At 29.0% G+C, this 24674-nt stretch overlaps 2 long non-coding RNA genes across 29 annotated transcripts; one reads left to right on the top strand and one right to left on the bottom strand.

The window, feature by feature from the left end:
* Window positions 1-1207: 1207 nt before the first annotated feature.
* On the bottom strand, window positions 1208-10054 carry LOC128387533 (uncharacterized). Of its 20 annotated transcripts, XR_008325076.1 has the most exons (15): window positions 9688-10054; window positions 9203-9596; window positions 8905-9130; window positions 8423-8688; window positions 7916-8046; window positions 6703-7262; window positions 5768-5964; window positions 5544-5681; window positions 5411-5481; window positions 5110-5359; window positions 4724-4906; window positions 4424-4562; window positions 3697-4103; window positions 3413-3485; window positions 1208-2920 (listed from the first exon to the last, which is right to left on the bottom strand). It is a non-coding gene; the product is annotated as an uncharacterized LOC128387533 (long non-coding RNA). The 20 variants fall into 20 exon arrangements; XR_008325069.1 differs by having other exon boundaries at window positions 5411-5681; window positions 9688-10053; XR_008325072.1 differs by having other exon boundaries at window positions 5110-5481; window positions 9688-10053.
* A 60-nt stretch (window positions 10055-10114) lies between these two features.
* Window positions 10115-16739, top strand: LOC128387534 (uncharacterized). Of its 9 annotated transcripts, XR_008325078.1 has the most exons (10): window positions 10115-10313; window positions 10429-10512; window positions 10782-10958; window positions 11176-12662; window positions 12761-13075; window positions 13155-13379; window positions 13455-14564; window positions 15146-15415; window positions 15562-16290; window positions 16376-16739. It is a non-coding gene; the product is annotated as an uncharacterized LOC128387534 (long non-coding RNA). The 9 variants fall into 9 exon arrangements; XR_008325082.1 differs by lacking the exons at window positions 15562-16290; window positions 16376-16739 and adding an exon at window positions 14725-14968 and having other exon boundaries at window positions 10116-10313; window positions 15146-15555; XR_008325079.1 differs by lacking the exons at window positions 15562-16290; window positions 16376-16739 and adding an exon at window positions 14720-14968 and having other exon boundaries at window positions 10116-10313; window positions 15146-15555.
* Window positions 16740-24674: the final 7935 nt, after the last annotated feature.

The raw sequence follows: 24674 nt of genomic DNA, 5'->3' as shown, positions 1-24674 counted from the left end.
GGTGACGATTTTCATATTATTATATCAGCAATCATATGCTGTTGATGATGATGATGATGAAAATGATGATAAATCGTACGTTGCAATAATAATAATATCAAAATCCAATGTGAATCGGAAACAATATAAAACCATAACAAAAAGAGAGAAATAAATTCATTATCAAGGTATAATTATAATTACATCTATGATAATGATCATTATATCATCATCATCGTTTTTGAATCACCTTTCATCACCAGGTAAGTAAAAGATGAAGATAAAAACAGAGAGAGAGAGAGAGAGGAAAAAGGGGAGCATCTTTTCCTGTTCCTTTCAATTTCCCTCCTCCATTGTTATCATTATCTTTCCTATGGATTTACCTTTTAAATACTCACACACGATAACGAATACAAAAGTTCATGATTAACTTGATCACAATTACTGTTGTTAAAAAAATTTACACAATCAGTAAAGTATTAATTGCTTGATGAACAATCAGATTAACAATGAATGTTAACAATCAAGACGAAAGAAGCAAAAAAGTTTGATATTATCTTCTCTCAGGTAAGAAACATGTTCCATGGAAAAAAATATTCATCGATAATCATTATTTATCCTCTTTATCATCTTCTCCATTGTTAATCCTCCTCTTTCATCATCATCATCAGATAAAGATGCAGATGATGATTCTCTCTCTCTCATAATCATCCACCATGAAGAAACCAGTAATACAAGAACCAAACATGAATCTATTAAATAAGATGAAATAAATAATTTGCAAATGAATTGAATGAGTATAACAATCAACGGTAACCTCATGTATTATCATTATTATTACAATTATTACCATTGATTGCGTTCATAAGGAAACAAATAAACAGCAAAATTTACCTGTGAATACCTTTACCTTTGCGTGCTTCATTTCATGTTCAAGATAATATATATTGTTTATTATTTACTTTTACGTTTGTAAATAAATAACAACGATTTACAATATCACATGTTTAAGAGTTTAATTGTAAATGGAAACCTTTACTTTTTTTTAATAACAATAATAATAATCATCATCAGTATCATGATAATACTCACTTGGCTTCCTTCCTCCTTTATTATTGTATTTTCATCCTCATCCTTTTTTTGTTTACTTCATGTTGTTCATCCTGTCAGATGCAGTATCTTGTAGTTACTCTCTCTCTCTCTCTCTCTCTCTCTCTCTCTCTACAATCCACCACCTTCATCCTTACCCTCACCACCATCACCGCCATTGTTATTAGTTGAGTAGCCAGAGCAGAAAAGGTAAAATCCAGGTAATGTTTTATTTTCCAGGTAAATGCAATGTGATTGTTAGGATAAAACTAAATCTGCTCTCGGCAATTTTAAGGTTAAAGTAGATTTTGTTTTCTTTTACCTTTTGTATTGAGATTTCACCTTGGTTGATGTCGTTGTTGTTGTTGTTGTTGTTGTTTGTCTTAATATATGTAAAATGATGATGATGAAGATGAAGATAACTATGTAATCAGCTAAATGTACACAAAAAACAGGAGGAGGAAAAATGTCATCGGGTTAACAAGTAAAATGTATTTCACCTCCTCTCTCCTCATCCTCATCCTCCTCCTACGATATCGTATATCATTTTTGGGGTTTGCTGTTGATCATCATGTTTAATATTTACTTTCATCTAGCAGATGATAATGATGATGAAGATGAAGATGATGTTGAACAAGTTGAGAAGTTGCTTCTGTTGATGATCCTGTTGCTACCTTTTTACTGATTCTCGTCTCGGTAACCATCACCCTCCTCAATTACTGAATCCATTTTTTTACACTATCCGATAACCCCGGCGGTATGTCAGTTCCCTCTCTCTGTAAAGTTTACTCATTTAAGTGTTTCATCTTGTTGACATTGAGAGTAAGATGATGGAGAGATGATATTTTGAAACTTTATCCTTAAATTAACATCCGAGGCATTTAAAGAGAGAGAGAGAGAGAAAAGTTAAATCATCTTCTCTTTCAATCTCTTGCATTTCAATCTGTCATTTTCTATGTCTTTTTGTCCTTTCTTGTTTTCTTTTTCCAAGGATTTCTGGTTTACACTTTATCCACCCTCGGGCAATTCAGCTCGATTCACAAATCCAGTTCATCATCAATATTTATTTACCGTCTCAATACAATGAACATTTCCAACGGTGGTCAAAAATCATCATCAGCATCAGTTTATCCTCATCCTTGTTAGTGTTGACTTTTACTTTCTAATGGCTGATCATCTTACTTTGTAAATTGATGGAAATAATCAGCATGATGATTATCATGATAATTCAGATCATTAAATCATCTCAAATTGAGTCATATTTATGAAAATTGTTCATCTCAAATATCAAATGCAAGAATCTGGAAAACATTTCATATAACATTGATATCGAATCAAAGATAATTTTAATCTTCACCTTATTCACTATCAACTCTCATTCTCAGGTTCTTTCGTATCCTTCATCTTCCATCTTTCATCTTCTTTTTCCTCTTTAAGATTATCATCATTACAGAAATTTTCATCATCATCATCATCTTTATCTTCTTCTGTCCACTAATTGGACATCACAAGGGACAGAATGAGAGAGAGAAAGAGAAACAGTTTTGCTTTAGATTCTTAAATTGACCAGAAAAAAAGAAACAAGATCGTGAAAAGAGATGATGTGACTTTCTGACGGATGAAGATAATAATGATGATAAAGATGATGATGATTATCATTATATTGATTAGGAAGATGGAAAAGTATCAACCAGCAAGAAGATAAGGTGAAGATAAAAAATATAAGATTGATGAAGTTGTTAAATAATCAATGGTAAACCCATTGGAATCCATCTTGTTATCAACTCTAATCATTGTCAATTATTGGCTTGATTATTGGGGAATTAAATTACATCCTGAGAAATGTTAACTGCTAGAGAAAGAGAGAGATGGAAAGAGGAAAATTAATAATGATAATTAAGGTGAATTAAGAGAGTTGATTAGAGAGAGAGAGAGAATGAGATAATCTTAAATACCAAATATCAGATTAAATCGTAATCAAGAGGGTTACACATTAACCTGGAACTAAATTAAGGAATCAAAGCACAATCATAATGTTGAGAAGAAGAAAAAATTTACTTGATTATCTTAAATTGTAATTACCTTAAATTACTGTCAATCAATCGTCAATCGTTAAAGTTAATTAAGTTTTCTAAATTGTTTACCAACAGTAAACAAAGGTTAAAATATTTTCCTGTCATCATTTTATTCAATTTAAATCGTTATTATCATTGATCGTTAATTGTTATTATCAAAATGATAATGATTATCAAGTTATCACGTTTCTAATTAAATTGTTAATTGAGTGTCAATGAAAAACAATAAAAATGATTACAATTTAATGATATTGATTAGTAATATTTACCTTACATGTTGAAATCAATTGATTGTCCTCGTGGTTACATTAATCAACGGGGTTAATTGTTGTCAGTTTGGTTCTGTAATGATGATTAAAATTAGAAGAAAAAAAAACATTAATTATCAATCAATAAGTTAATTGAATTAACTTTGACATAAATTGTTGATTTGTCTTCAAATTATAACAATAAAAAAAAGGATAAGATTAATTATCATATGAGTTATGATCATAATTAAATGGATGAAAATCAATTGTGATCAACAACAATTAATCAATTGAACTTTTCTTACTCGTTTTTCATTATGATCTTCCCAATGGTTAATAAGTTAATTGTGATTCCATGATTATTATCATTGTGTAAAAAAAGGCTTAATTTCAAATATGATTAGTGATCACAATCATAATGATAATTATAATTACGATGACAAGTTTATCTTGTCATCACTGATGATTAATTTTAAAAATGAAACATTAATTTATAAATTATATACAATTTAATGATTCTGTATCATTAGTTAATTATTAAGTCTTATTAATGATCAAAGCCAATCCTTCAATTATTATTACCAAATTCACAATGATAACAATTTAACTTTCTCAATTGATTAGCGTTGTTGATTTTCCGATTTGGTTGATTGCTGGGATAAGTTTCTTGTTAAATTGTAAACAATTTAAATTAATTGTGTGTTTGTAAAAACTGTAAGGAAGAAACAAAAAAGATAATTAGATTTAAATAAATTGTAATCGTAAAGAAAATTGAATTTAACTCAACAATCAGTTAATTTAATTTCCAGAGGAAAATAGTAAAATGTGACAATTCAAATTAAATCAATGATTTAATTTAATTGTTGATTTATTCGGACACTTAAACAAGACTTAACTTGATTAGGATGTTAAATTGTTACTCGGCAGAATCTTAATCATTAAAATGAATATTTAATCTCATTTTAAATTATTAATTCTAGTGATTAATTGATGAGAATAATTAATTTCTCTTGATTTCATTATAATACAAACCCTTAAAGTCCATTTAATTAACATAATCATCATCTAATGTTGTTTATGCTTCTTGATTGATTAACCAAATTTGATTAAATAACCGATTAAAATTACATCGTCACCATCGTAATTATGTAAATATTACAGCAACAATTAACTACAATTAAAGAGAAATAAGAAAATAAGTGTTAATTCTGTAAGAAAAAAAGTCTAATTGTAATTTCTAATTGTAATGATTAAGTGAATACTCAACCTTCAACATGATCATAATCAACATCGGATGATTAACAAAATATTATATGAATAATGAATTAATACCTTCACTAATCATCACACTGGAATATTAATAATAATCATTAAATTATCATAATAATTAGATAATATTAACAATTAAATAAGAAACGACCAAATTGATTAGCATAATGATAATTGATTCAAATTGATTTTCCAATAAACAATCAACATCCAAGGTAAAAGTAAATATAAATCATAATGGTCAACCTGTCAAATGAGAAACAAAATTAAACAATGGAAACAAATCAAATTAAAAATCATGGATACGTTAATCAAATCGTAATTTTTAAACAATTACAATTGAATTAACATTATCACATTATTTTCTCATATTGTAATCAATAAATTCTGACATTAAGTAGCTCAGATATTACAAAATAATAACATTGATGAAAAGTAGGTCAACAAACCTTGAAACAATATTGACTTTACAGGTAAACATGATGATGATAATGATGATAATGATGATAAGGATCAAGATGATAAACTGTTGAAGACCAAAATATCATCTTCATCTTCATCGGGAGTAAATTCAGTTCAAATTTTCAAGGTAACACTTTGTTAGCATTTCCGTTCAGTGGTGAGAAAAAAAATCGATCAATTTGTTCAGAGGAGATAATTTCTCTCTTTCCAGAACTTTGCTTCTGAATTTGTATCAATCTTTAAATCTTGATGTTAGAATCAATTCTGTGATTCAGATATTAATTTTACCTGAATTAGACCATCAAAGTGATTTAGTAATTCGTATAATTGATCTGTATCTTGTTACTTTAATTGTAAACCTGAAAGTCCATGAAACCAATTCGAGAGTTGAAAAATTTTGTTCATCTTACTCTCTCTTTACCTCTTGATGATGTTATTAAATTGTTGCACTGTTATTGTATTACTGCAATTGGAATATTGAAAACTCAGGTCATCATCATGTTAACAGTTGGTCCGTGAAATTGTTGTTGATTTGGTTGAACAAACATGAGAGATAAAACTAGAAAAGTTGGAATAAGAATACAGAATTTTCAAGATTAGATTATATATTTTTTGTTTTCTTCTCTTTTTTTATCAATTGTTCACCTTGATTCTTAACCAATTTCTTGAATCTTCAATCCTTATCCAGGGAAATCAACATTGTCTTGAGACTTTTTTTCCTCTCTCTCTCTCTTTCCAAATTGTTTATGTAGTATTATAATTAGTTGATTGTAATTTAAAGCTCAACAAGATTCTTTATCCTTGATTGTCATTGTTAAATTCATTGGACCAATACAAAATCCCTAGAATTGTTCACAATAGTTAAAAGAGAAAGAAAAAGAAGAGAAAAAAAAAATTAGTGAAAAAGTAAATTAGCTCAAAGATAATTAGTGATTACAGGTAATAAACAAGTTGATCAATTGCCAGAGAGTAGTTAGAATAACAATTAATTTGGGATGGGTTAATGATCAGAATCATGTTGTTGATGAAGAAAATGGTTAGGTGAGTGTGAAGAAATAATCAAATAGCGACAATTAACTTTTTCTTGTTGTATCATTAAAGAAGCAACAAATTTTCATCTAATCTACATCCTGATTCCCATTTCATTCATGAATCTCAAACTAATAATAATCAAGGTAATTTATTATCAATTTAAGATTACATTAGTCTTGGGAGTCTAAACAACAAACGTCATCTTAATCATTATCATCATCATCATCTTCATCATGATTAACATAATCAACATCATAAAGGGATATAATTTGTGACCTAAACATAAGGAGTTGTTTATATTGGGCGTTTTTTGTGGAACTGGATTTAGTGTTAATTTTGTCAAGAAATTGGATATTAAATATTAAATGTATAATATAAATTAATAAGATGAACAGGATTGATTATGTTAATCATCAAGATGAAGAGATGATGAGGACGATTCACTTGTCGTGGTCAAAATTCAAGTACTTCCATCATAATGTGAGGTCTTAAATCGTCAAGGATAAAAAAGATGATAATGATGAGGAAGATAAAAACATTAACCACACCTTTACTGTACTTTCTCTCATAAGATGATGATGAGAATGATGATGATGATGATCAAGATGATTGTTAAAGATGTGATCTGAGTTTTATGATGATGAAATAACAGATAGATAAGGTAATGATACATTTTTTAAATTTCTTTTCCCTCATTTTCGTTGTTGTTGTTGTTCATCTTCATCTCCATCCTCTAATAGTTACTCCTCATTATTATGATGATGATAATCATCATTATTATTAATAATATTTGCTCATCCTCCTCTTTCCCTCCTACTCCTCCGCTTTTGCCTTGTTGGTGGTGATCATCATCTTCATCATCATCATCATGGTGTAGATGAGCTTAATATCCTCCTCTTTTCTTGCATGAGAAACGAGATCTTGAAATCCATGATTCCTTTTTTTCCCTGTGATCAAATAGTAAACTTTGTGATGTTGTTATGCACGTTAATTAGTTTGGAGTACTAATTAGTCACAAAATATTATTATCATCAACTTCATTGGCCCGTCCTTAGCATTTTTTGCCATCCTTGATAAGCTTAACCATTAGCTGTTCAATGAGTAGGCCCTGAGAGAGAGAGAGAGAGAGAGAGAGAGAGAGAGAGAGAGAGAGAGAGAGAGAGAGAGAGAGAGAGAGAGAGAGAGAGAGAGAGAAATGGTTAATGAGCGAGTTACTTATCAAGCCACAGGGTAAAAAATACAATGTTCAATACGATGATTTAACAACAGTGTTAAAAATTTTCTTCATCATCATCATCATATTCAATCCTCCCTTTTGAGTGGAAGACAAGATAAAGGATGATGACGAGAATTAAATTAAGGTGCTTTTCTAGTACGAGAAAAACAATGTTAATACAAAACCATCTATTAAAATGTCTACTTTATTTAAAAGAAGGTGAAAAATTATTCCGGAAGTATCACCTTGAGTCCAACGTTGTTCATTCATGTTAAATCTCATCATCATCATTATCATCATAATCATTGGTTAGCCTCTTGTTTATCATCATTATCGTTCAGAAGTGAAGCAGATTTAAAGTCTATGGTCCCTCTTTTTTTTTCATGTAGTAATTTATGTCAGTTCTTGTTGGCCAACAACAAATTGTCATTAGTCACTTTTAACAATTAGTAAATTAATAAATCCTTGTCACAACATCATGTTCACTTATTTGATACCAAGCGAAAAAAAACTCTTATTGATGAGCTAAATGTGTAGCCTCTTACTTTTTTTCTTCTTCATCTTTATCTCCATCTTTTCTCGTGGCTTCAACATCCTTAAAGGGAAACACATTGGGATTGCATCTGCTTCTCATTGATGTTTATCATCTTGATTAACCTTTTTTAAGTTGTTCCTCCTGTAATATATATATAGAGAGAAAGTGAGAAAGAAAATGAGAGTTAGTGAGAGAGAAAGATGATAAAAAGATGATATGTCTTTGCGTGTATTTATATTGCAGTGAATTATTCATTCTCATTCAGAAAAGATTCAATTCTCTTCATGAATGTTTGGTCTATTATATGGCAAGTGTTTCTAAGGGTTACATTTGTGAGTAATAAAAAGTAAAGTCAAGATGAAATTAACGATAGAAACACTGAATATTAAAAGCAATGAATATGGTGGATTAAAGGAGATCGAGTGTGAGAGGAAAGTTATTGAGGCCATAACAAGAGCCATAGATTTGGAGGGAGAGTGGAAAGTCATAAAATTCACCCTGCAAGTGTAATATATACCTTATTTCTGTGTGGTGGGATAAGTGAGAGAGAGAGAGAGGGGGGAGAGGGTAACACAATGAACTATTTTCCACAATGTCTATCCACTTTGTGTATGATGATGTGAAGAAAAATTCTGAAGGGACTCATCATTGAAAATAGATGAGGTGCAATGGTTTAGATACAGAATTTTTTTTTCTTTGTTGAAACCATTACTATTTTCCAACCTTTTATATTACTCATGATGATTTTTCTTTCCCAATGTCTTCCTATTCCTTGGGTTGTTCCTAGGGAAAGGAAGGAAAAAAAAAATAAACGATAGAAACTATTAGACATGAGGTATCATCATAATCATCATCATGGTGGCGGTGGTAGTGTAACAACAGTGTAAAATCATTTGGTTTGTTGATGTTCTTGGAGGTGGTGATGGTGTTGATGTTGATGTTGCCACTACACTAGTTTTATTCAAATAATAATAATGATAATAATAGTCTAATACATACCATGGAAAAGTATTTTAGAGGTTTGGTGGAAAAAGAGCAGAAAACAATCAAATTAGAAATGAAGTATGTTTGGAATCATTTTTGCTTCTTCTCTTATTTTTTATCTTTGATACTTTCACTTTTGGAAAGAGTTGAGTTTCAGGCCTTTGGCTTTTCCATGGTGATAATGATGATTCTTTTTATATCTTCATGATGTGTGAGAGAATTTCAAATTTCCATAGTATATCTGTAAGTTTAAAGAAAATAATAGATAATAGATAAATAGATGATTATGAGGAGGAAAAAGGGTAGAAAATACTTTGCATAAGTAACATTAAATCTGAATGTTATCTCTCTTTATATTTTTCTGGGCTGTTGGTTGATTCCAAATGTTCATAAATCTATTGATTATCTTGATGATGGAAAAAGATGATGAGATGAAAATGACGATGGAACATTGTTCTTTTCTTAAGAACAACAAAAAAAAATACTCAGGAATAACTGGAGACACAAATCAGATGGAGGGAAAACAATGAGTCCAAGAGAGTTAGTCAATATGAGGAAATTTTTTTCTCACCAGCGATTTGTATCAAAATCCACCATTGGGTTACCATTTATCATCCATGAGAGAGAGAGGAGGAGGAGGAAGAGATTATCACAAGCTCATCTGTTACAATTTTCTATCCATATTGATTGTCCATCTTAATTAAAAGCTAAAGTCAAAGAGAAGAGAAAAAAAATTCTATATCAAAATGGTAATGAGATCATAAGGCCTGAAGAGAAAAAGAAATAGAAAATTGTTACCTAAAGAATGACCAGAGAATTGGGATATCAGTCTAATCAGTGAATATACTCCAACAATCAAAGCGAAAATAAGAAAAGAATAAAAAATAGAATCAAATGAAATCAAGAGAAAATAAATGATCTACTTACATGAAATCATGGAAAAGAAACAAAAACAAAATGGAGACACAAACGGTTATGATTAACCGAAGAGAAGAAGAAACAAAATTGATCACCCATTTAATTGTTTCGCTTCTTGTTATTAGTAATCGTCCGACGAATTAGCCACTGTGATAAATTAAGAAAATAATTAAAATAAACGTTAATTAAACGGTCGAAATGATTAATTGGTGAAAAGAAAAAGTCTAATCTTTTTCTCTTCCCGCTTATCTAATCTCTCATTTTCCATGTGACTTTTTGTTTACCTTTTTTTTAAATTCGAAAATTTTTTCTTCTCTTTCGCCATTTTGATGACAATTTATCATCACAATGTCAACGTTGATTCAATCGATTAACTTGATTTTTTTTCTCTCCACATAAATTGTTGTCTATTTGATCTTTTTCTTTGATTCAATTTATCGTGTTTATCATCAGACAACATGATCCATGGGAATATCTTCACAATCATCATCATCATCTCTCTTTTGGTAACTATTATGATGACACAAATGATGATCGTTTCCCTCTCTCTCTCTCTCTCTTTTTTTTATTAAATATTTTTCTCTTTTAACTTTTACTTTCTCTCTTTTTCTCTTTGTCTAGCCATTGATTATTCCATGAGCTGAATAATACCCATACATTTACATGGAGAAAAATACTGAGAATAACCAGAGAATCAATGGAAATGTAAGTAAATTGATACCTTCGCCTCTTCCCATTATCTCCTTCATCATCATCACCATGATCATTATCTTCTTATTGGAAATGAAGAGAAATTCATATTCTCTTATTCAATTTTCTATCTCAGTTTCATCTCATGTAATACAACATTTAATGGAAAATTATTAACAACCTTTTTAAGGATAATGATGATGTCGATGTTGATGATGATTGTACTTGGTGATTACTCTGATTTTATCCAAAAGCTTATATTTTTTTTTCTCTTCTTTCTATAGATCATCATCATCATCATCATCGTCATCATCTCTTAACATTATCGGTTGAATGTCTTGTGTATTTACTTTTTTACATTGACTTTTTTTCTATGGATTTTGGATAAATGATGATGTTGGTTTTCAATTCTTTTTCCCATTGATATTGATGTTACACTTTTTGTCTCCATGTTTACAAATGTAATACTCTTTTTTTTTATTGATATTTCCTTTTCTCTTCACCATCATCAACATCATGAAATGTTTTCCTTTTGCTTGCTTGATTTTCAATATTCAATTGATGATATTACATCAATTATAAAATTGACTCATCATTTTCGATAAGTATTACCTTTCCTATTGAGCTTTTCTCCCTTCAATTTTAACTATTACATTATTTTTCTCATTATGTCAACAGGAACATGAAAGGCCAAGGACAAATCTAATAAACAATAATGATTATTATCATTCTAATTCCATAGGATAAAAAGAGAGACAAGATAAAGCCAAAGGGAGGATGAAGATTAGTACAGGAACATCATCAATGTTTAACTAACAATATTATCAATCGTCTTTTTGGTTAAACAAAGTTAGACAAACAGATCGGTGGAAAAATGGAGATGATGAAGACAAAGAGAAAGATAAATGATGATGATAAAGACACAGAACATGTGAAATCATCTAAAGTTAAAGATGAATGTGTAACCATTACAATCAAGTTTAACAATCCAACTCAAAAGAGATGAGAGAAAAACATACAATCCAAATAATCAACCAGATCAAAAGTAAATCTAAATACACAAAGATGAAGGAGTAATATTACAAATCGCTGACCATTCCCACTGACCATTGGAAGAGTTGTAAACGTTGAGTGTTTGTGTGTCTTTTTTTTACCCAAGTCCATCAGTAATTGTTTACTTAATTTCATGTGTGTCCTTTTACCAACCGTTGATTGCTATATTAGCCTTAATATCAACCGCAGAGTAAAAAAAAACCAACAATTGTAACACAAACTCACTGATGATAACAATGATTACCTGTGTATTTATCTCTCTCCCTCTCTATTAGGGTATTTACAAATACATAGAGTTTTATTTTAAGCAGATTTCAATGGACCCAAAGAGTAATAGTAATCTATGTTATATACTATTGTTACCAATTTAGTTAATACTTGACTATCATCAGGGTAATGGAGTTACTGTTATTGTTGTTGGTTTGGTTGTTAGTTTTATTAATATTGTTCATGCAAAACTGATGATGGTAAAAAAAACGTAGATCAATGTGAAAAAAGCTCTTATAATTTATTTTAGTTACTAAATTGTTACTATTATTATCATTCTCCATCCAAATGGTAAAGGTATTCATTAGGATATCCTTTTATTTTTTACTTAACTTTCCCCTTCCTCCATAGAGTGTCTTGTATTTGTAATTCTCTCTCTCTTTCTATCTTCATCATCATCAATCCATTAGGCTATCTTCTTATCATCCTCCTTCGATTTCACATAGAAAGTAAAGAAAGAGAGAAAGTTCCTAATTCTTTGAACTTACATAGAGAAAATGTATTGATAAACTTTTCTCTTCCATTCTCAACTCTGTATTATAACTTTGGAAGTTTTTCTTTTCTATCCTCATCTTCATCTTCATCCTCCTCTTTTTCTTTTCATTCATTTATCTAGATTCCAACAAGAAGCCGTCAAAAAAATCTAATAAACCGGAACCTCATTAAAAGTCCATCATTCATTAACTGATTGTTGACTTTTTCTACTGCTGATTTTTTGTTCCTTGGATAATCATGATCACAATAAGAGAAACACCAACAACAACAACTTCTTCCCTTCCAATCAACTTAATTGTTGATTTAATATCAACTTAAATGAAAGAAAATTCATCAATCCAACCCAAAGAGTAAAAAGTAACCATGGAAATTTAATGTTCGATAACTAATCTATTTTCATCTCTCTCTCTCTCTCTCTCTCTCTCTCTCTCTCTCTAAAACAATGTAGTTGTCAAAAGGATAATTAAATTACATATAAAATACATTTGGATAAGGACAATTGGCTTCGTGAAGGAAAACAACAAGAAAAAAGCAAAGGAAACAAGGAACAAGGATAATTAATTAATTGCTGTGGTTGTAAACAATTAATCATCAAAATGAATTTATATCTATGCTTTTTGCTTAATATGCTTATCATCAACCATCATCATCAACAACAACAAACGTTGGTTAAAAAAAAAGATTATTTAATAACAATTTAACAAGGAAAGTTTATTAATAACAAGGAGAATAAGGTTATAACAATTAAGCCTTTAGAAAAATGGTAAATGAAGTCAAATTAATTTCTCATTCATATAATTATAATATATTACATGTAATTTGTATTATTGTTTATTGAATAGCTTTATCATGATATGGATTCATGGGAAATTGTTGGTTGAAATTAATTTCCAAGTCATCGTCCTCATCATTATCATCATCAATGGGATACTCACAATTGAAACTTTAACTGCTCAACACTTTCACACAAGCTTTTAGTTGATGTTGATGATCATCACAATATTATTAAACAACAACGATTGTTATATTTGCTCCCATGAACCAAGAAAATTCATCTTAAATAGACGGTGGGTAATAAAAAGGTTGACACGTTCCTAGATTTAAAATCATTTATTTTACTTTTTCATCATCATCATTTACAGAATCAGTTAGATAACATGAACCCAAGAACAACCATTGGAAAACCCTAAGGAAGGAAACTAATGATAATATTAATAACGATAATGATAATGGTCGTTGGATATTAGCACGTTCAATGGGAACAACGAGCAGAGAAAGTGTCAAAAGAAAGGAAGATGAAGAAGAGAGAGAGAATTGTCATCCTCTCTCTCTCTCTCTTTCTCTGTCAAATGTTGACGTTAATTGAAAGAAAATAATTTGACGATGGAAAAAATTTTCTCATAATTATTATTATTCTGTGGTTACACAGTTTATCCTAAATATTATGAGATTTTCATACAAGAGATAAGTTTTAACGTGCTAACAAGGATATTCCCAGCATTTAGATTGTAACAATCAACAGATAATAGGATACAGCTGATGTTGTTAATTAAATGTTTAAATGGTTCTCGAAACAAAGCAAAAAGTTAATACAAAGTTTATCTTTTGACTTTTTGTTTTGTTTTGTTTTGTTACTTCATCTTGTTTAGATTTTTATTAACTGCAAACTATTAATAGTTAAAGATTGAGAGGGAAAGTACAATTTAATTGCTTAATTGATTTTAAATTATCTCCATGATGAAATTAACTGTTAATATACTTTGATAGACAATCAATTTAATCATCGTTAATGTAAACAGTTAACACAGTTGATTAAATATCAACATGTTTTGATATTCCAATTGAGTTTGTTTATGGAAAAACATTGAACCATTTTTATTACCTGAAAGATTATCATCTAAATCATAACATTCCCTAAGTATTTTCATCTTTTATCATCATTATCATCTTCATCTCTCTTTTATATTATATCATACATACCCAGCTTACCTTAATCTCCTCGAGTTTTCTGTGGTTAACCAATAGATTCATGGATAATCAAATAAAGATGAGAAAAGGACAAGTTACCTGACAGAAAACTTTCCTTTTTTCTATCATTTCCATTTTCACTTAAAATGATGACCACAATGACCACGATTATGATGAGAGAATGAGGAATACGATGACCTAAGGTCAACTATTATTTGGATATCTCTATGGACTCTCATTTTCAATGGGCATTTACCTGATAATAGACATTGATGATTGTCCAGGTAAGTTGTTTTTTTATCAACTTCTATTTATGTCTAAAGGTAATTGATCAATTGGCTAAACAAGAAAAAGGTAAAATGCAAGAATTGCGATCAACATGAAAATGGAATATAAGAATTGTAATTTTTTTCTTTCTCCTTCTTTTCTTAAATATAAGAATAGAACAATTTTCAATAGAAAACGATATTATATGTATTATGTGTGCTAAATGCCTTTAGGCGACAAAAGGTAAACTTGAATCGCTCAGGTAATCACCTTGATCGCGGTCAAAATGTCTCAATGATTTTCTCATCATCGACAATGGTCATCATTTAACAGAGAGAGAGAGAGAGAGAGAGAGAGAGAGAGAGAGAGAGAGAATATTCATCTTCTCTTCTCTTTATCATTAGATTATTTCTCTATCCAGGTAAATCACATTCTCTCTCTTGTCACCTCTTCATCCTCATCATTTTCATCTTCACCTTATGTTTTCAATTCGATTGCCAATTTTACTCTTTTATCTATTTTTCACTTTAATTTTTTCTCTTTTATTCATCTTATGTATTTACCTGATTTCTTTTTCTTATTCATCTTTTTTCTTTAGGACACACACAAAGAGAATGATAAACTTTCTGGACATTGGTCAGTTAATGGATTCGATGGTCAATATATGTATAGAAATATGAAGGAATAGAGTTTGATTCACTTTGAAAACTATTCTCTTTAATCCAGTTACAAATGGACAGTTAATTTGTTGACAATCAATTTAGGAGAGAATTGATTTTTCCACGGTTTTCATCGATCAACAAATCGAATCAAATTAAATTAGATCATCAATTATCTATGAAATTAATTCATCAAATGTAATCGAAATGTAAACAAAACTTTTTGACCGCAAAAAAAGCGGCAAAAATAGTTTTTTTGAAGATTTAGATGAAAAGTGAAGCAATTAATAGTCTTAATTGTTTGTAATTGGAAATTTTAATGATGTTTCATGTTCTTTTCTCTTCTCATTAACAGATAATCATCATAATCATGATCATATCCCATGAGTTTCTGTGTGTATATTTAAGGTGAAGGGTGGAAACCCAAGGTGTCAAGGAGTTTGAAGAGAAGGAGGAATAAGAAGATCCCATGAAAAAAGTGATGTTAATTAAGAGCAAGACTAATCAAGAAGATGGAGAATGAGAGAGAAAAGTAAAGTAAAAGGATGAAAATGATGCTAATTAACTTTAAAGCTCAACATTTCTCTTTTCGCAACGATGAATTTATAGATATGAATACGATTATTATTAAGGAATAATTATAATATCAAGTAGGAAAATAATATCTTATTTTATCACAGTGGGAATGTCAGTGAATTAAATGTAATATATAAAAAAAGATGAAGAGGAAACCAAAATGGTGAGATGTAGATTGATAGATAATTATAAAAACAGAGAGCGAGAGAGAGAGAGAGTTACCTTGATGAGAGATGATGAAAATAAATGAGGTAAGAGAGAGATGGAGAAGGTAAAACATGTTGGTTAACCGAAGATGATGCTGATCTGTTTTTGGAATGTTCATCTTTTTAATCAGGCGAACATGATGATTATGATGATGATGATGATGGAAGATGAAACTGAGAAGAAGATAAAGAAGAAAAAAAGTTCTAAGCTCCCTGAGAAAAAGTTGCTTGGCAACTTAATAGGCGAATAAGATATTCTCACAAAGATATTGAAAAGATTCTGATGATCTGATCATGTAAAGGTGAAGATAATCCTGAAGATTCTGTTGATATTTTTACGACGAAAAAAAAAATAATGAGAATAATTTTCTTTCCATAATAAAATAGCAAACACTTGATGTTCACATTTACAATCAAAGATGAAAATGAGAGAGGAAAAAAACTATAAACACCAAATAGAAACGTATCAATAACATGATGATTAAAAGCGACATGACGATTAGTTAACATGATCATGAAGATAATCATCACAATTCAATTAAAATTGAATAATAAAACGTTTTAAACATGTAACATGTTCAATTGCAACGATCCAATTGGAGTAATAAATTTCCAAGGGAATCACAATCTCTTTGATCATCGAAACATAAACAACAATTACGATCCATGTTTTCCAGTTAATCGAGTTAATTGTGACTATTAAGAGGAATAAAAAACAACAAATTGGAGAAAAATTAAATTAAATTGTTGATTCTCATTCGAGGTATTAAAAGTTTAAGAAAGAAATAAAAAGAAAATTAAAACTAATTTAATATTCTCAATGTTTATCTCGCAATAAACACTAATCATCATTAACCTAAAATGATTAACGAAACAACAATTAAAGGAAAGGAAAAGTAAAACCTACAATTAGATTTTCAATCAATAGTTGACTAATTGTTGTTTTCATTTAACCTTTCAACCTATTGGTAAATATAAAAGGTTTTTCATTGAATTTAAATTGTAACAACAATTAAAGTTTCTTCTTGAATTGGTAACTGTTTTAACCTGGTAATTAACTTGGTATGTTTTTCCTTGACTTGGTAAGTTGTTAACTGCTAATTGTTGATCACCACCGGTTAATTGGATTGTGATTTACTAAAATATATACACAGTAGATATTGAGAGTAACAATTAAAATTGATTGTGCTTCAATTTGCCAGTTATTAGTAAATCAGGATGAGTTATCGTATAGACACCAAGAAGATGATCAATTTGCCTGAGGGAAAATTTTCCTTCTGGAAAAAAAGAAGAAGAAAAAAGTTTTCATTAACATTTTCCATCTTTCTCCATCACCCATACCTTTATCATCCTCATCTTCATCCTCATCTTCCAAATTCAATTCAATAACAGTAACTAAACTAACTAATGTAAATTGTTGTAATAATCATGATGATGAAAAAAAAAGAAAACAACTAAACCCTATGATTAAATAAGAAGCTGAAAGTTGAGAGATGAAGATGAAGATGATGAGGATGAAGATGAGGATGAGGAGGGAAAGAGGGTGTTAAACACCAAATAGTCAATCATCAAGGATGCAATTAAAACCAAATTAAGCTCACTAGTTAACTATTTTCTCTCACATTTAAATCCTTTCATTTCAAATGAACACACAATTAGAATCATTTTTGATTCATTTTCTCACACAAATTTCATCATCATCATCATCTCATGTAAACAAATAACAAGCACAAGTGATGACGCAATATGATAGCTGAATAATTAATTCCTGTAATTAATAAGATTAGCTGGAAACCATTGGAATTAGCAAATTTATCTTCATGCTTATTAGAGCTTAATGAACAAAAAAGCTCAATAATTAATCTATTCCTATGATTATAATTATGCTAATTTCCATATCACGATAATGATAATATTATTAGTATTCCAATATTATCACCATGTCCATCCTCGTCCTCTCTCAATTGTTATCATGCTAATTGATTCAAATTAACAACAAGTTAATTGTTACAATAAAAAAAAAACGATAATCTTAATTTTCTTAATCCAAAATCCACAATAATCACCAAATCATTAGGTTGATTTGATATTCAAATTGCGGGGGAAAAAGTTCAATTACTTTGATTAACTTTTTAACTCTTGAAAAACAAAACTAAATTAAGATGAATCCTAGAAAATTAATAAATTACAATTTCCAATTGAATATATTAATTTAATCATAATTTACCTGTAAAACTGTAATAATATTGGTGAAAAAAGTAGTAAAGTTTTTACATCAATTTAAATGATATGTAAATTTTATGATTAACAATATTTACATTATTTCAATTTGTATTAATAATTGTTAATAATATTTAAATTGTAATTGATTAAATTAAACTGTTTCTTTTGACAAAATCAATGAAATAATTACTATTATGACATCAACTCTTTGGATCAGCTGATTGATGTTGTTGTTTACATTTCCATGGGAAGAAGATGATTTAATCAATCAATGGATTGAATTGACAAATTAATTAATGAATGAATAATTGATTAACTAACAGTTATCGCAACAAGTTAAACATTGATTAAATTGATTTCTCTCTCAGGTCTATGAGTATTTGTTTGAGTTTTGTTGAACGGGAGGAAAAACGTTCAATCTTCATTGATTACAATCTTCTTCCATCATCATTATCATCATCATTTTATCTTCTTGTTAACATTTTCTCTCTTTCTTTATCATCCTCATCTTCTTCTCTGTCTACCAATGGGTCTAACATTTTGTATACTGTTTCAACTGTTAAACTTATCTGACAGACTGTGCCCTGAGGGCGAAAAGCAATTTCATCATTTACTTAGCTTACTTTTCTCAATCTTAAGATTGGATCAACAATTACAGGTTACAAACATAATGTTATTGATGGAGATAAAGACGATGACCATTGTCCAATATACAGATGATGATGATTAAGGTAAAGATTCATTCCTCTTATGTTACCTGTCAATTGTTAACTTTATCATCTTGTACTGTAAGAAAATCATTTAAATTGTCACATATTGTCAATGAAAATTATCAAAGGAGATTCTTGTTAACCCTTTTTACCTTTGGTAACGAATAACAATCATAAAAAGTGAATATAATAGTGACCTTTGGCTGTAAAGTCTTTGTGTGTCCAGTTGTCGAGTAGAATTGAGTTGGTCAGTCATTCAAGATTCTTGCTCACGGCGAAAATGACCATTGTATTATAATCCTTTCAATAGCTTTGGAAATGTTTCTTTTTGTCAATGTTACCTGTAAAAAAAAGAAGACAGAAAAAGAAGAACAAGAAGAAGAAATTTTAACTTCTATCATATGAAAAAAAATAGATCAAAATGAAAGAAAAGAATAATAAAAACCGGAAAAAAATGTAATATTTTCCACATTTCGTTTCCTTTGAATTATCCATCATCATCTTCGTCCTACTACTCATCTTCCTCATCATTCCCATTAACATCTTCGTCTTTATAAGAAGAAGAGAGAAGAAAAAAAACAGGTAGAAAAGAAAAGAAAAAAAAGTCACTATCATAAGGAACATTTCTTTTTCTCTGTGTATCAATGGTTATTGTGGATCTTGTTTACTTTGCAAGTTTCTTCTCATCAAAGATTTTCATGCTCTCTCTCTCTCTCTCTCTCTCTCTCTCTCTCTTGTTTAGGTGTTTCTATTTCCGTTACATTTATTTGATGATTGAAAGCCTTTTTTACTCCTTCCTTTGAAAAGTTTTTCTTCCTCTTTCTTTATCCTTCTTGTTCCATGGCTTTTTTACCTTCATGGTAACACTGAGAGACGAAATGATGAAGATGATCATCTTTCCTCTCCGGTTATAATATAAATGTTTAGAAATCTAAGGTTATGAAGAAAGAGAATGAGAGAGAGAGAGAAAATCATATTAGCAAAGGTGCACAGAAAGATAAGACAGTTTAAATTGTCAGATTAGTTGAAAAAATACTTGAGTTGATGGTATTGGAGGGATGAAGAAATTACTTGCAAGGTAAACATAATCATAGAGAAATCAAGATTTTGGAGAAAAAAAAACTGAACAGAAAAAGAAGAGAATAGAACAAATCTATTCTTCTTTTCTCTCTCTCTCTCTCTCTCTCACTCACTCGAACCTGGGAGATACAATTCGAAGCCACATAGTAACTGTAACCTCTTCTTTTGCTAACGTACTAATCGTCCAATTACATAGTAGGTACATGGAGTTATAATTTAGACAAAAGAAAAGGTAAAAAAACAAACGAAAACAGGTAAACAAATAGTAATAATAATCTTCCAGGTAAAAGATGATGATGTTATTTACTGAGGGAGAAAAACAAGCGATAATAGATATCTCAATAAAAGAGAATAGAAGAAAAAATAAATGATAGAGAGAAAGGAAGAGGCGGAGGAGGAAAGGGAAATAAACTGTAGAGAGAGAAAAAAACGATCCACTTTGTAAAATATTCACATAGAGAATATGAAAGAACACACACCAAGTGACCAGTTGGAATATAAAGAGGATAATGACCATTAGAATAAAGAAAAACTGACCAATAGATTACCTGAGAAAAAATGAAGAAAAGGTTATTTGTTATCCATAGAAAACGAAGAAAAAAAAACTCACCGAATATTAAATTCTAGCATTTTGGTCTTTAATATGAATTATCTAAATACAATAATTTCGAACAATTAAAAGTAAGTTATCATTAAAGGAAAGAAATTGAATTAAAATTAATCAGTATCAATTTAGAAAAAGTAAAAGTTTCTTTTGGTTTGAATACGAACGGAAATGGCGACAAAACAATTAAGCGTCACAATTAACGAAATGTTGTCAGTTTGATTAACTAAATATTAATAGTTTGAAAAGCTTGTTATTAGTTAATTTAGATAAAAATAACAAGCAAATTAAAATTGTTTCATTAAAAATGAAGGAAATTTTTTTAATCAACTTGATACATGGAAAATTTTGATCCATTATGTTGATTAAAAAAGATGAGGATGCTAATCATTTATCATCAGTTTGACATTTTCTCTTCTTCTTGATCTGTATTCACACCTCATGGTGAAAAAAGTGATAATCAAGATGAGATTTTGGACCAAATTTTCAAATAAATTTCTCATTTAAATTGTTACCATTCTTACCAATGAGGAAGGTTGTGAATTTAATGAGAATTGAAGTTAATTTGATTTGCGAAAAGTTAATTTTCACAAAATTGATGAAAATAAAAGTGATAAAAAGATAAACTAAATTGTGATGGATTCAATATGTGATAATGGTGGAAATCTGATGTCGGTGGAAGAGAAAAAAATCCAAATCGAATCAAATTTTGTTTTTCTCTTCTATTTTCATCTCTCATTCGAAAACTAAAAGTTGCTTCAACATGAAACATGAGATTCAATTGAATACTGAAAGTTTAATAACTGATGATGATTATGATGATAAGAAAGATGAGAAATCGATAAACTTGAACTGAAAAAAAATCTATTTTTTCGTTCTAATATCAAAGATATATCATCTATCTTAAGATATTATCATCATTATCATTATTGTTATAATAACTTTTCACCTCTACCCCAACCTCATCTTCTGCTTTACCATGATGATCAGGGAAAGAAAAGACAAAGAAAAGAGAGAGAGAGAGAGAGATAAAAATAGCTGACGAAAAAAAATTCGAAATAGTCTTAGAACTTTTTCTCAGTCTATTATATGTTTCAAACTCGAAAGGAAAATATTTCATTGGAAAAACTTTGCAAACTCAGTGATGATCAAGATGAGAATGATAAAAGATGATGAAGATCATCATCATCATCTTAAAGATGAGGACACAAAAAGTAGGAGTAGGAGGAAGATAAGATGAGAAAAGTTCATTTTCGGTATAATAATATCTTGATGATCTTCATAATAAGATTGATCATCTTCGTCTTCATCCTTATCTTCATCATCTTCATCAACTTAATCATGAAAGAAAACTTATTTCTGTGACTCTCTCACTCACTCATATTGATCTTAAGTAAATTGCTAACTGAATAAAATTAATGGCTAAAAATTTAAATGAATAATAAACAATAAATTGTTTCCTAATCTAATTTTATTGCATCTTCATCTTCATCTTCATCTCTTATCATCCTCCTCATCACAGGTAAAGTTTCAAAGCTCATCTCACATTCATCATTCACCATGATACTTGTATACATATAAATATATAAAACTAATCGTAATCATGATAATAATAACAATCAATTTCGCCTCAAGGTTTTTTCTTGTCTTTTCTCAGGTAAAAGAGAAATAAAAAAATAAAACTTTTCTTTTTTTTTCATTTCCAACTATCAACTAATCATGTTTACCAATGAGATTTATGATTGTTGACTATTAATCGTTGTTTCTGGTTAGTAAATTGTTGTTAAATGAACGTAGGATCAACTCAATTACGATAGATATTGTATATTAATATATTATCGTAACTTGCAACATTATCAAAATATATTAATCACAATTAAGATTAGTAAAGATTTTGATTTTTCAATTTCCTATGGTTGATGTTATGGAATCAGAATTAACCACAATTTGCCCTCAGGTAATTTAATATATTTCCTGTTGTTAGGATGAAGATGATGATGATGATGATGATGGTTATCATCATGATACTTGACATTAGCACTGTGTGTGTGTGTGTTTGTTGATGGTTAAGATGATTAAGAGATAATCAATTCCTATGTCACGTTAAGATTAATAATAAGGATTAAGATTAAGAAAAGAGTTTAATCTTAATCATTATCCATAAAAATAATACTAATCATTACGATTGATGATTAAATTATGATCATAATCAATGATTTCCAATGATTTGTAGTGTAATTGTTGCTTAATTGTTGTTTTGATTTAATGCGAAAACAGAAATTTATTTAATTTCTTTCCAATGTTTTGATTTTGATCGTTAATTTTTTTTTCTCCTTTTTCTTGATTATCTTATTTTAAGATTTAGATTGTGATTAATTATGATTATATATTAATAGCTTTTCATTTCTATCAAACTTATGATACATTAAATCAAATGGTATTAATAATTAACTGATTTCGACTGATTTAAAATGATGATAAAATTTGATTAACTTAAATCATTGACAATCTAAATTTTGTTGATAGTAATCATTTTGAATTTGGTTTAATTTTCTCATATCTCAACAACAATTTATAGTTGGACAATTAACTTTTGATTGTTTGACACACTGACAGTTTTTTGTAAGCTTTTGGATCAATTTTGATTGTTACCTAATTGTTGGTTGATTATGATGATGGAAAGTTAATTGCGATAGTGAAAAATTGAAGGAGAAAAAAGAAATTAACTAAATTAGTGATTAATTTGCAAGAAGAAATTTTTTTTTTCTCCTTTAAATTAATGTGATATTTGCCTTTAAGGTGGTCTCAATGAACCTTATTGCAAATATCATATTAATTTGTAATCTTCATCAATTTTATCATCTTCATCATCATCCTCATCATCATCTTCATCTTTATCATTTTTTGGACATGATTTTGACACTTTGAAACCTTTGCAACTTTATGCCCTAAGGCTAAGGGTTGATAAAAATGTTCATACATCATTTTCATTTTGAGAATTCAAAGTTACCTTAATTTTTTGCTTCTCTCTCTCTCTCATCATCCTTATCATCATTAAGTCTCTTTCTTTTTGGTGTAGCAAGAGGTGATGATGAAGATAAACATTCTTACCTGAGCCTCACCTTTTATTTTCAAATCAATAATCAATTAAAACCTTAATCGAGTTGATCAGAAAAGGGAATCATGATTATCAATTTATTCACATAATTTTATCCAAATCAATATGAAATTTAATTTAAACAAAACATTGATTATCTTCATGATGATCATCATCTTCATCATCACCATGGTGAAAATTTCAAGGTTGACTCATCACCTTTCATGGGAAATGTTCAAAGAACTGTCAGCTGATTAGTTGATTTAATTCAAATTGTTTCTGTAACTCTTTCAGCTTAATTGTTATCATTTTATATATGAAAGGTTGACAATGACAAAGTGAATTAATTTACTTGATTGTGGAGTTGATTAATCAAAGTATTTTTTTACTCTTACAGTTATAAATTGTTATTTCCTCTTCCCTCTGATTGTAATAACAATCAAATATATGGAGAGAGTTGATTAACTTGTTCAACTAAATTGCATATTGATTTTTTTTTGCTTTTCTTTATATATGTTTAACTATTATTATTTTCCGTTGGATTAACATTGAAAGCAATCAAATGTTAATCATTGTGATTAAATGTCACATGAAAAATAATGATTATATAGTTTACTTGATGACCTATTAAGGAAAAGAGGTGATGAGGAAGATGAGGATGAGGATGGAGAGAGAGAGAGAAATGTTGATGATGAATTTACATCATTATTTTAAAAGGAGAACTTTTTTTCCCTCCAAACATATTGACTTTTTAAACGCACAATTAAATTTAATCACATAATTTGTGACTAAACATCAGCTACAAATCAAATTATCTATTGATTATTCATTGATTATGTTTCATCTTCATCATTTATGTAACTTTTTTGAAAGAAAATTTTTCTATTCTCTTCAATTATTATTATATTTTAAGCATAGAAGATGAAAACAGCTTAAGAAGTTTGTCTTCTTAATCTCCCTCTTTATCTTTAT

This window comes from Panonychus citri, unplaced genomic scaffold (assembly GCF_014898815.1).
Source record: "Panonychus citri isolate SS breed McGregor unplaced genomic scaffold, ASM1489881v1 Contig00092, whole genome shotgun sequence".
In the NCBI taxonomy this organism is placed as follows: domain Eukaryota; kingdom Metazoa; phylum Arthropoda; class Arachnida; order Trombidiformes; family Tetranychidae; genus Panonychus; species Panonychus citri.
This window is presented reverse-complemented; position numbering and strand designations above follow the sequence as displayed.